Source organism: Delphinapterus leucas, chromosome 7, assembly GCF_059928025.1.
Source record: "Delphinapterus leucas isolate spDelLeu-1000000601 "Yukka" chromosome 7, BTC_Dleu_Yukka2, whole genome shotgun sequence".
Taxonomy (NCBI): domain Eukaryota; kingdom Metazoa; phylum Chordata; class Mammalia; order Artiodactyla; family Monodontidae; genus Delphinapterus; species Delphinapterus leucas.
The window spans coordinates 95,840,594-95,852,977 of record NC_143135.1 but is presented as its reverse complement, the minus strand read 5'-3'; the positions used below and the strand labels follow the sequence as shown (position 1 = coordinate 95,852,977).

Genomic DNA, 12,384 nt, shown 5'->3' with positions numbered 1-12,384 from the left:
CTCATACATGGGAGAGCTGGAGGACTGTAGGAAAGAGACTCCGCTCTTAAAGGAGCACACAAAATCCCACATGCTCTGAGACTCAGCGCAGAGGCAGTAATTTGAAAAGAGCCTGGGTCACACCTACTAGCTTATCTTGGAGAGCCTTCCAGAGAGGCGGGAGGTAACTGGAGCGCACCGTGGGGACATATATGCTGGCAGCAGCCATTTGGGGAGCTCATTCTATCATGAGAACAGTGGTGCTGGCAAGCTCCATTTTGGACTCCTCCCTCTAGCCCATTAGCCCCAGGGGCTTACCTGTCCACTAACTGGTCAGCACCAGTCTCAGGAGCCACACCCCCACCAGGCCAAGAAGCCAGCCCCACAGTGACCCAGCCCCACACACCAGTGAGCCCGCACCAGCTCTGGAACCCCCTCGGCCCCTGCCAGCCACGCCAGGACCAGCCCTGCCTCTGCGTAAGGCAGAGCCTGGCAGCCAACTGGGCCAGGGCAGGTCCCGCCTACCAGTGTACCCACAGCAGTCACATCCCCAGTGACAGAAGGGCCAATGTAACCCACATACAGGGCACCCCTAGAGCATATAACTCTGATGACCAGAGGGGAGTGTCTTGCCAACCCCCATAGGACATCTCCTACATAAGGCCACTTCAAGATCAGGAAACGTAACGAACCTACCTAATACACAGAAATAAAAAACAGAGAATTAGGCAAAATAAGGCAACAGAGGTATATGTTCCAAATAGAGGAGCAAGGTAAAACCCCAGAAAAAGAACTAAGCAAAGTGGAGATAAGTGATCTACCCAATAAAGAGTTCAAGGTAATGATCATAAAGATGCTCAGAGAACTTGGGAGAAGAAGGGATGAACAAAGTGAGAAGTTAGAAGCTTCTAACAAAAAGTTAGAAAATACAAAGGAGAGCCAAACAGAGCTGAAAAATGCAATAACTGAAAAAAAAAATACACTAGAAGGAATCGACAGTAGATTATATGATACAGAGGAACGAATCAGTGAACTGGGTGACAGAGCAGTGGAAATCACACAAGCTGAACAGAAAAAAGAAAAAAGAGTTTTTTACATTTTTATTTATTTATTTATTTATTGGGGGCTGTACCACGTAGCATGTGGGATCTTAGTTCCACAACCAGGGATCAAACCCACGCCCCCTGCAGTGGAAGTATGGAGTCTTAAACATTGGACCACCAGGGAAGTCCCTAGAGTTGTTTTTTGGGGGTTTTTGGTGGGGGTGGGGTTTGGCTGTGTTGGGTCTTCATTGCTGTGCACGGGCTTTCTCTAGTTGCGGCGAGCAGGAGCTACTCTTTGTTGTGGTGTGCGACCTTCTCATTGCGGTGGCTTCTCTTGTTGCGTAGCACAGGATCTAGGCTCACGGGTTTCAGTAGTTGTGGTGTGCCAGCTCAGTAGATGTAGCTTGAGGGCTCTAGAGCGCAGGCTCAGTAGTTGTGGCACAGGGGCTTAGTTGCTCTGCAGCATGTGGGATCTTCCTGAAGCAGGGCTCGAACCTGTGTCCCCTGCATTGGCAGGCGGATTCTTAACCACTACTCCACCAGGGAAGTCCCTAGAGTTTTTTTCAATAAGGATAGTTTAAGAGACCTCTGCGACAACATCAAGGGTACTAACATTTGCATTATAGGGGTCGCAGAAGGAGAAAAGAGGGCAAAAGCATCAGAGAATTTACTTGAAAAAATAATAGCTGAAAATTTTCCTAACCTGGAATGGAAACAGATACCCAGTCCAGGAATTACAGAGAGTCCCAAATAAGATGAACCCAAAGAGAAAAATACCAAGACACACTGTAATTAAAATGGCAAAATTAAAGATAACGAGAGAATCTTAAAAGCAGCAAGGAAAAAGCAGCCAGTTACATAGAAGGGAATTCGCATAAGACTCTCAGTTGGCTTTTCAGCAGAAACTTTGCAGGCCAGAGGGAGTGGCATGATATATTTAAAGTGATAAAAGGGAAACACCAAGAATAGTCTAGAGCCAGCAAGGCTATAATTCAAATTTAAAAGAGAGATAAAGAGTTTTACAGACAAGCAAAAGCTAAGAGTTCAGCACAACTAAACAGGCTTTACAAGAAATGTTAAAGGGGCTTTTCAAAGTGGAAAAGAAAAGACCAAAACTAGAGATATGAAAATTACAAAAGGAAATATCTCATTGTGAAATATGATGTCAAAAATATTAAATGTGGCGCTTCCCTGGTGGCGCAGTGGTTGAGAGTCTGCCTGCTGATGCAGGGGACGTGAGTTCGTGCCCCGGTCCGGGAGGATCCCACATGCCATGGAGCGGCTGGGCCCATGAGCCATGGCCACTGAGCCTGCACATCGGAGCCTGTGCTCCACAGCGGGAGAGGCCACAACAGTGAGAGGCCCGTGTACTGCAAAAAAAAAAAAAAAAAAAAAAATTAAATGTGGAGGGGGATAAAATGTAGTCTTGTTAGAATGTGTTATAACTTAAGAGATCATCAACTTAAAATAGTTAGTTAGTTTGTTATAAACCTCATGGTAAACATGAGGTAATCTATAATAGATACACACACCAAAAAAGGAGAAAGGAATCAAACACAAAGGAAGAGAGCAAAAGCAGAATGAAGACCCATATATATGTTGCCTACAAGAGACTCACTTCAAATCTAATGGCACACACAGACTGAAAGTAAGGAGATGGGAAAAAGGTATTCCAAGTAAATGGAAACAAAAAGAAATCTGGAGCAGCAATACTTACATCAGAGAAAATTGACTTTAAAACAGAGACTCAACCATAGAAAAGAATGAAATCTTGCCATTTGCAACAACATGGATGGACCTGGAGGGTATCACGTTTAAGTAAAATAAATCAGACCAAGAAAAACAATCTACAGATTCAATGGAATCCGTATAAAAAACCAATGGTATTTTTCACAGAACTAGAACAAATAATTCTAATATTTGTATGGAAACACAAAAGACCCCAGATAGCCAAAACATCTTGAGAAAGAACAAAGGTGGAGGTATCATGTGCCCTGATTTAAAACTATATTACATAGTGATAGTAATCAAAACAGTATGGTATGAGAACAGACACATAGATCAATGGAACAGAATAGAGAGCCCAGAAATAAACCCACACTTATATGGTCAATTAATTTATGACAAAGGAGGTAAGAATGTACAATGGAGAAAAGACAGCATCCGGTATTGAGAAAACTGAACAGCTATATTCAAAAGAATCAAACTAGATTACTTTCTCACACCATATACAAAAACAAACTCAAAATGGATTAAAGACTTAAATGTAAGGCCTGAAACCATAAAACTCCTAGAAGAACACAAAGGGAGTACACTCTTTGACATTGATCTTAGTAATATTTTTTCGATATGTCACCTCAGGCAAGGGAAACCAAAGCAAAAATAAACAAATGGGACCTAATCAAACTAAAAAGATTTTGCACAGTGAAGGAAACTATCAACAAAACAAAAAGGCAGCTTACTGAAAGGGAGAAGATATTTGCAACAGATATATCTGATAAAGATTTCATATCCCCAATATACAAAGAACTCACACAACTCAATGTCAAAAAAAACAAACAAAAACAAACAACAGCAGCAAAAAAACCCAATTAAAAAATGGGCAGAGGACTGGAACAGACATTTTCCCAAAGAAGACACGTAGATGGCAACAGGTAAATGAGAAGATGCTCAATACCACTAATCATCAGGGGAATGCAAATCAAAACCACGATGAGATTGGAACAGAATAGAGAGCCTAGAAATAAACCCACTTGCCTATGGCCAATTAATCTACAACAAATGAGACAAGGATATACAATAGAGAAAAGACAGTCTCTTCAATAGTGGTGCTGGGAAAACTGGACAGCTACATGTAAAAGAATGAGATTAGGACATTTTTTCGCACCATATACAAAAATAAACTCAAAATGAATTAAAGACCTGAAACCATAAAACTCCTAGAAGAGAACACAGGCAGAACACTCTTTGACATAAATCATAGCAATATTTTTTTGGATCTCTCTCCTGAGGCAAGAGAAATAAAAGTAAAAATGCACAAATGGAATCTAATTAAATTTAAAAGCTTTTGCACAGCAAAGGAAACCACTGACAAAATGAAAAGACAACCTAAGGAATGGGAGAAAATACTTGCAAATGACATGGCCAATAAGGGTCTAATATCCAACATACATAAATAGTTCATACAACTCAGTATCAAAAAAAACAAACAACTCAAAAAATGGGTAGAAGACTTGAATGGACATTTTTCCAAAGAAGACATACAGATGGCTAACAGGCACATGAAAAGATGCTTGATATCGCTAATTATTAGAGAAATGCAAATCAAAACCACAATGAGATATCACCTCACACCTGTCAGAATGGTTAACATTAAAAAGCCTACAAATAACAAATGTTAGCGAGGATATGGAGAAAAGGGAACCCTTGTACACTGTTGGTGGGAATGTAAATTGGTGAAACCACTGTGGAAAACAGTATGGAGTTTCCTCAAAAAACTAAAAATATGAACTACCATATGATCCAGCAATTCCACTCCTGGGTACATAACCCCCAAAAGTGAAAACACCAATTGGAAAACATACATGAACCCCATTGTTCATGGCAGCATTGTTTACGACTGCCAAGATATGGAAGCAACCGAATGTCCATCAACAGACAAGTGGATAAAGAAGTGAGATAGATATATATATATAGATATATATAGATAGATAGATAGATATAGATATATAAATGGAATATTACTTGGCCATAAGAAAGAATGAAATTCTGCCATTTGCAACAATGTGGATGGACCTAGAGGGTATTAGGCTCAGTGAAATAAGTGAGATAAAGAAAGACAAATACTGTATATTATCACTTATATGTGGCATCTAAAAATTAAACAAACCAATGAATATAACAAAATAGAAACAGACTCACAGATACAGAGAACAAGCTAGCGTTACCAGGGGAGAAGGAAGGGGAAGGGGCAAGTTAGGGGTATGGGATTAAGAGCTACAAACCACTGTGTATAAAATAAATAAGCAACAAGGATATATTGTACAGCACAAGGAAATACAGCCATTATTTTATAATAACTTTCAGTGGAGTATGATCTATAAAAATATTGAGTCACTATACATACACCTGAAACTAATATAACATTGTAAATCAACTATATTTCAAATTAAAAAAACAATGTCATAAAGACAACAAATAACAAGTGGTGAGGATATGGTGGGAATGTACACTGCTGATGGGAATGTAAATTGGTGCAGCCACTATGGAAAACAGTATGGAGCTTCCTCAAAAAATTAAAAATAGGACTACCAAACAATCAAGCACTTCCACTTCTGGGTATCTTTCCAATGAAAACAAAAACACTAACCCAAAAAGATATATGCACTCCTACGTTCACTGCAGCATTATTTATAATATCCAATGTATGGAAGCAACCTAAGTGTCCTTCAATAGAAAAATGGGTAAAGGATGTGTGGTATATATGTACAGTGGAATATTACTCAGCCATAAAAAAAAGAAATGAAATCTTGCCATTTGCAACAAGATGGATGGACCTGATGGGTATTATGCTAAGTGAAATAAGTCAGACAGAGAAAGACAGATACCATTGATTTCATTTACATGAGGAATCTAAAAAACAAAACAAATGAACAAACATAACAAAACATAAAGAGACTCAGAGATACAGAGAAGCAACGGGTGGTTGCCCGAGGGGTGGGGGTGGAGGAGGAGAGAAATAGGTGAGGGAAATTAAGAGGTACAAATTCCCAGTTACAAAATAAATGAGTCATGGGGATGAAACGCACAGCATGGGGAATATAGTCAACAATATAGTAACTTTGTGTCTGATGATAACTAGACTTATTGTGGTGATCATTTTCTAATGTATAGAAATATAGAATCTCTATGTTGTACACCTGGAACTAACATAGTATTGTAGGTCAATTATACTTCAGTTAAAAACAGTAATAATGAATAAACAAACAAATAAATAAAGGAGTTAAGACTAGTCAAAGGGTAACAATTCAGGATTTTTTTTATTTTTCCAGTATAAAAATAATACTCGGGCTTCCCTGGTGGCGCAGTGGTTGAGAGTCCGCCCGCTGATGCAGTGGACACTGGTTCGTGCCCCTGTCTGGGAGGATCCCGCCTGCCGCGGAGCGGCTGGGCCTGTGGGCCATGGCCACTGAGCCTGCGCGTCTGGAGCCTGTGCTCCGCAGCGGGAGAGGCCACAGCAGTGAGAGGCCCGCGTACTGCAAAAAATAATAATAATAATAATAATACTCATTTGTTTAAAATTCAAAAACTATACTAAAAAGTATAGATATTTTAAATCGCCCAAAGCCCTACAAATCAGAGTAATCACTGTTAGCATTTTTTGTGTATTTCCTTCCAGTCTTTTTTTCTTTGCATAATTTTTTAAATTTTATTTTATTGTGGCAAGAACACTTAGCATGAGGTCTACCCTCTTAACAAATTTTAAGTGTACAGTAAAGTTAACTATACATGAGTTGTACAGCAGATCTCTTGAACTTATTCATCTTGCAAAACTGAAACTTTATGTCCATTGATTAGTAACTCTTCTTTTCCCCCTTCCCCTCCAGCCCCTGGCAACCACCATTTTACTGTGTTTCTAAGAGTTTGAATATTTTAGATACATAAGTGGAATCATACAGTATTTGTCTTTTTGTGACTGGTTTATTTCACTTAGCATAATGTCCTCAAGGTTCATCCATGTTGTCACATATTGCAGAATTTCCTTCTCTTTTATGGCTGAATAATATTCCATTGTATGTACAGACCATATTTTGCTTATCCATTCATTGGTTGATAGACATTTACGTTGTTTCTACATCTTGGCTATTGTACATAGTGCTGTAATGTACAAGGGGTGCTAATATCTCTTTGAGATCCTGATTTCAGTTCTCTTGGATAAATACCCAGAAGTGTGATTGCTGGATCACATGGTAGATCTATTTTGGATTTTTTGTGGAACTGCCATACTGTTTTCCATAGCAGCTGCACCATTTTGCATTCCCACCAACAGCGTACAAGAGTTCCAATTTCTCCACATCCTTCCATAGTTCTCATGTTTTGGATTGTTTAAGAATTGTGACCCTAGCCTCTTCCTTTCAACCTGTGATGCCTGAGGTGAAGGTCTGTTTTCTGAGGCCAACTTTGGCAAGGTGGTGGGAGAAATCTTAAATAGTGGCTCACACACACAGCAGCTGGACGGAGATGGACCACACGCTGGATTGTGTTGGAAAAAGAACTTCTCCTCTGCTTTCCATCGCCTCTCATGGAGGTCGGGAGTCCTGATCTTATTCCCTAAGGAGGCCAATGCAGCAGAAAAACCCGCCACCTCGCTCCTCGGTAGCTAATAAGATGCTCTGGTGCTTGATGCCATGGGGCCATGTTTTGTTGGCGAGTGGGCCACTGAAGCAGGTGTGGCGTGCCCTATTGCCCCTTCCCCACGTCCTTGAGCACTCCCTGAGCTCTGGCCGTGCTTTTTGTTTGCATGGGGTTCACACACCTGAGCATAGCCCCACCCTACCGTAACCCATGAGAACGCCCGTCATTCCCTGTACCTCATCTGCCCACGTGAGGCAGGCCTGCAGGCCCATTCCACATGGCTGACCCAGAGGGAGGGACACTCTAAGTCTGCTCTGTTGGCCTGTCAGAGCTCCATGGCACGCCACTCCCAAGGTTTAGATTTGTGGGGAGAGAAGGGGCCGCATCTAAACTAGAGATCTAAGCTACATCTTCAAATTTAGCTTGTATCAGAGAACCTGATATCAGATTCCCTATAGGTAGGGAAATATACATCCCAGTTTTCCTGGGATGGTCCCAGCTTATGCTTGTCCTTCTGGCATAATTATTAATAGCATCCCCTTTCACTTTCAGAAGTGTCGCAAGTTGCACAATACATTATAGGGTGCTTGTGCATATTAAGAAGATATGAAATTACCTTCTCAGTGGCTGGTGTAATCTCTGGTGGTGGAGGGGAAGGGAGAGGGATACAATTTGTATCCCCAAGCCCCTTCCAGATGGCACAAGTACCATGGCTTATCGATCCCTGGCTTTAGCAGAAGTCACTGTAACCACAGGAAGTTCCAGGCAAGGAAGCAGGACAGTTCTGCAGGGAACGATCTCAGGGAAGATATTCCTCCATTAAGCCGTCACCCAGCTCCCAGGCGGCACCCACACAACCTCAGGCCTCCAGGACCCTCTTGCTCTTTGTCTTCTAACTCTGAACCTCTCGCCTCAACCTGCACCTCAAGGTTTGCTGCCAGCGCCCCCCAACTTCTGCCCTCATCCCCTTGTTTGGCTGTACTGAACCCTTCACACCTGACTCTATTTCTCAAGGCTCTCGGCCTTGGCCTCCTCCTTGACTACAGCTCAGTCCAGCTCCATCAGGGACCTCCCAGCCTAGGTTGTACCCACAGCAGGGACTTCACCCTGTGCCTCGAAGGCTCCTGATGGAGACCCACACACTAGACAAGACTGTAACCTTCACAGTTTGTCTTCTGAAATTCTGCCTTTGGCTCACTTTAAATTTCTGCCCCGTCTTTAATATTTTCCACTGGATCCTTCCCTTCACCATTAGACCTTTGTATGTTTATTTATTCATTCATTCATTCAGTGTTAATTATGGGCCTTTCAGGGTGCCAGGCGGAGGATGCAGGTCTTCCCCTTCCTTTGTCACTGCTGTCCCTACCACCCAGCTCTCCTTCCTAACCTAACCTCTCCAGGAAGTGACCTGTTCACAGCTTCCATTTACTTGCTCCCACTTTGCAGCCTTCTGCCCCCACTGATATTCTAAAACTGCCCTTGCTATGCTCACCAGTAACCTCCGCGTTGCCAGACAAGGAACTGTCCCAGCCTCTTGGCCTTGGCACCACTGGCCCATTTCTTCTTCTCTTGGTGACCTGGACGTTGCCTCTCCCTGACTCTTTCCTGCATCCCACCTGCATCCCACCATCTCCACCCACCCAGGATCTCCCATGTGTCTTGAGAGTATACTGACCCAGTCCCTGGAATTGACTTCATTTTATGGTCCAGCTTCTGTGTCTAGGGGAAGGGGGCAGACCCACCTCTGACATATTTCACTTAGTATAATGCTCTCAAGGTCCATCCATGTTGTCACGATAGCAAGATTTCATTCTTTTTTATGGCTAAGTAATATTACAGTGTGTATGTACACTAGATAGATAGATGATACATACATACATACATACATACATACATACATACCTCATTTTCTTTACCCATTCATCCATCCATCACTGGACACTTAGGTTGTTTCCAGATCTTGGCTATTGTAAATAATGCTGCAATGAACATGAGGGTGTAGATGTCTTTTCAAGTTAGTGTTTTCATTTTCTTCAGATAAATACCCAGAAGTAAATTGCTGGATCATATGGTAGTTCTATTTTTAATTTTTTGAGGAAACGCTATACTGTTTCCATAGTGACTACACCAATTTACATTCCCACCAAAAGTGCCCAAGGGTTCCCTTTTCTCCACATCCTAATACTTATCATTTGTTCTTTTTGATAATAGCCATTCTGACAGGTGTGAGGTGATATTGTGGTTTTGATTTTCATTTCCCTGAGGATGTGATGTTGAGCATCTTTTCATATACCTGTTAGCCGTCCATATGTGTTCTTTGCAAAAATGTCTATTCAGATCTTCTGCCCATTTTTTAATTGGATTGTTTGGGTTTTTTGCTATTGAGTTGTATGAGTTCTTCACATATTTTGGATATGAACGCCTTGTCAGACATATGATCTGCAAATATTTTCTTTCATTCAATAGGTTGCCTTCAGTGTGATGTCCCACTTGATTTTTGCTTTTGTTGCCTTTGCTTTTGAATCAGATTCAAAAAATCATCACCAAGACCTCGTAAAAAAGCTTACCACCTATGTTTTCTTCTAGGAGCTTTACGGTTTCAGGTCTTACGTTCAAGTCTTTAGTCCATTTTGATTTTGTTGTTTTTTTTTTTTTTTTTTTTTGCGGTACACGGGCCTCTCACTGTTGTGGCCTCTCCCGTTGCGGAGCACAGGCTCCAGACGCTCAGGCTCAGCGGCCATGGCTCACGGGCCCAGCCGCTCCACGGCATGTGGGATCCTCCCGGACCGGGGCACGAACCCGTGTCCCCTGCATCGGCAGGCGGACTCTCAACCACTGCGCCACCAGGGAAGCCCTAATTAAAATTTTGTAAAATTTTTGAAAGAACTCTCTTGTAAAAGCCTATAAAACTTGTTTTAATGTTATAGCACTATTCAGAATTTTGGTAAGTGACATATCTTCTAGGGATTTGTCCATTTTATCTAACCTCAAATTCATAGATGGTATTATTTGTTGACATTATTTTATTCAACATTGTTGTATCTGTAGCTATATCCTCTTTTCACTCATACTGTTAATTATATATATCTTTTTCTCTCCTTCTCTCTCTCTCTTCCTCCCTCTGTCTCCTCATTACACCAGAGATTTGTCTATTCGTTTATCTTCTTGAGAAACCAACTTTAACTTTTGTTGAGTCTTTCTGCTGCATCAGTGTTTTCCGTTCCACTGATTTCTGCCCATATTTTCACTACGTCCTTCCTTCTGCTTTCTTTGAGCCTATTCTGTTGTTCTTTTCTCAACCACTTACTTTGGATACTTATATTAATGTTCATCAGGCTTTTTTCTTTTCTAATATAAGAATATAAAACCATAAATTTCCCTTGACACATCTTTGCTGTATCCTACAAGTTTTTATATGTAGTATTTCCATTGTCAGTCTGTTTTAATTACTTTTCTTTTAACGTGACATCTAACGTTGCCAACTTTATCTTGTGCATTTGTGTAAGAACATTTAGTTTACAGGTTTCGGGGTTCTCTCAAACTGTATAATTTGCTTTGAGAAGGACACTCAATACAATTTTTTAATTGTTTAAAGCTGCATTCAACATCAAACTTACCTTGGGTAACTTTTGACATCTGTGGACAAAGCTAATTGTGTTTTTTTAAACATCAACAGCACCTTGCCTGAACAGGACTTTAAAGAAATTAATATATTGAAAAAACATATTTGAACCCTTATTTGGTTACTTTAATTGCACCATTAAAACATTTGACTTAAATTATCGGGCCATTCCAGTCAGTGTACTGTCCTGATTTCTCATTGTGTAGGCCAATTTGCCTGTCAGTGCGCATGTCTTGTTCGCTGGTCTTATAATTTTTGTGCAATAATTAAAGGCAAAGGACCAGATGCACTATTGTGTAAAGAGATTACACATGACTGTACCCTATTGCACTTAATCAAATAGTATGTGGGGATTTACAGTCGCTTGCACTGTTTCACAAAATAAATATCTCATGTCAAATACTAGATAAGCATCTAAGTTATTTCTACTTAATCCTGTTTAGATAATAGGAACAGAATAAACTGTGGTACAGAATAAACCTGGGCCCTCAGCTGCCAGTAGCAGCTTCAGTTTCTTGGGTGGTCAGGGGACCCGTTCTGTTAGAGGATCGAAAGTAGACCACACCCTGATATAAGGTAGGCGCTATTATCCTCGATTTGTATTTTTAAAAGTCCTGCTCCTGAGCTAGAGTTTACACCAACTGCCTACTAACCCTGCTAACTTGGGGCCCCCCTCCAGTTATTAAGCACCAAAGCGGCTAGACATGGCACTTGTGCATACCTGCCCTTCAACACGTTCTGCCTTGTACTCAGAAATGATGCACATTTCACCTAAATCCAGGAGGGATCGTTATCATCTAGAACGTGGCTTACGAAGGAGTGACTGTGCATTTATTTAGGTGCCTATGTTGTGCCCCGCAATGCACAGAACCCTGTCTTTGTGAGCTGTTCAAGCTATCTGGGGCATATCCAAATAAGCAGTTGACCCTAAACGGCGGTTTTTCTAAGTAGTCCGCGAATACACCTCAGCCAGACGAGCTCAGCCCATGCAGCTCAAGGACGGGAGCCAGTTCGTGTCAAGTGCACTACAGCGCTCAGTCTGTTCAAGGCCACAGCCGGATTCTCACCTCCCCTCCCTGCAGACACCCTCCACGCCGCGGTTGAATGAACCTGCCCGTCTCACTGATTTCCACGGAGAGGACAGGACACTCGGACTCACAGGACAGGCACAGGAATAAGCAGAGACTGCAGGACCCCCGAGGTCTTCCCCAGCCCCCAGCCCCGGCAGCCCAGGGCCGCAGTCTAGCTCGCTGCTAAAAGAGCCGCCGCCGCGGGGCAGACGGCCCCAGTTATGCGCAAGCGCATGCTGCTCTGGCGCTGCAGCCTGACCTCCCCGCCCCCCCCACGGCGCCACGCGCAGGCGCGGCGAGGGCTCAAAGGCAGCGC

The 12,384-nt window shown here is 42.1% G+C and overlaps 1 non-coding gene across 1 annotated transcript; it reads right to left on the bottom strand.

Moving 5' to 3' along the window:
- Positions 1–12,236: 12,236 nt before the first annotated feature.
- LOC115804214 (small nucleolar RNA SNORA76) lies at positions 12,237–12,384 on the bottom strand. Its single transcript, XR_004025081.1, has one exon. It is a non-coding gene; the product is annotated as a small nucleolar RNA SNORA76 (small nucleolar RNA).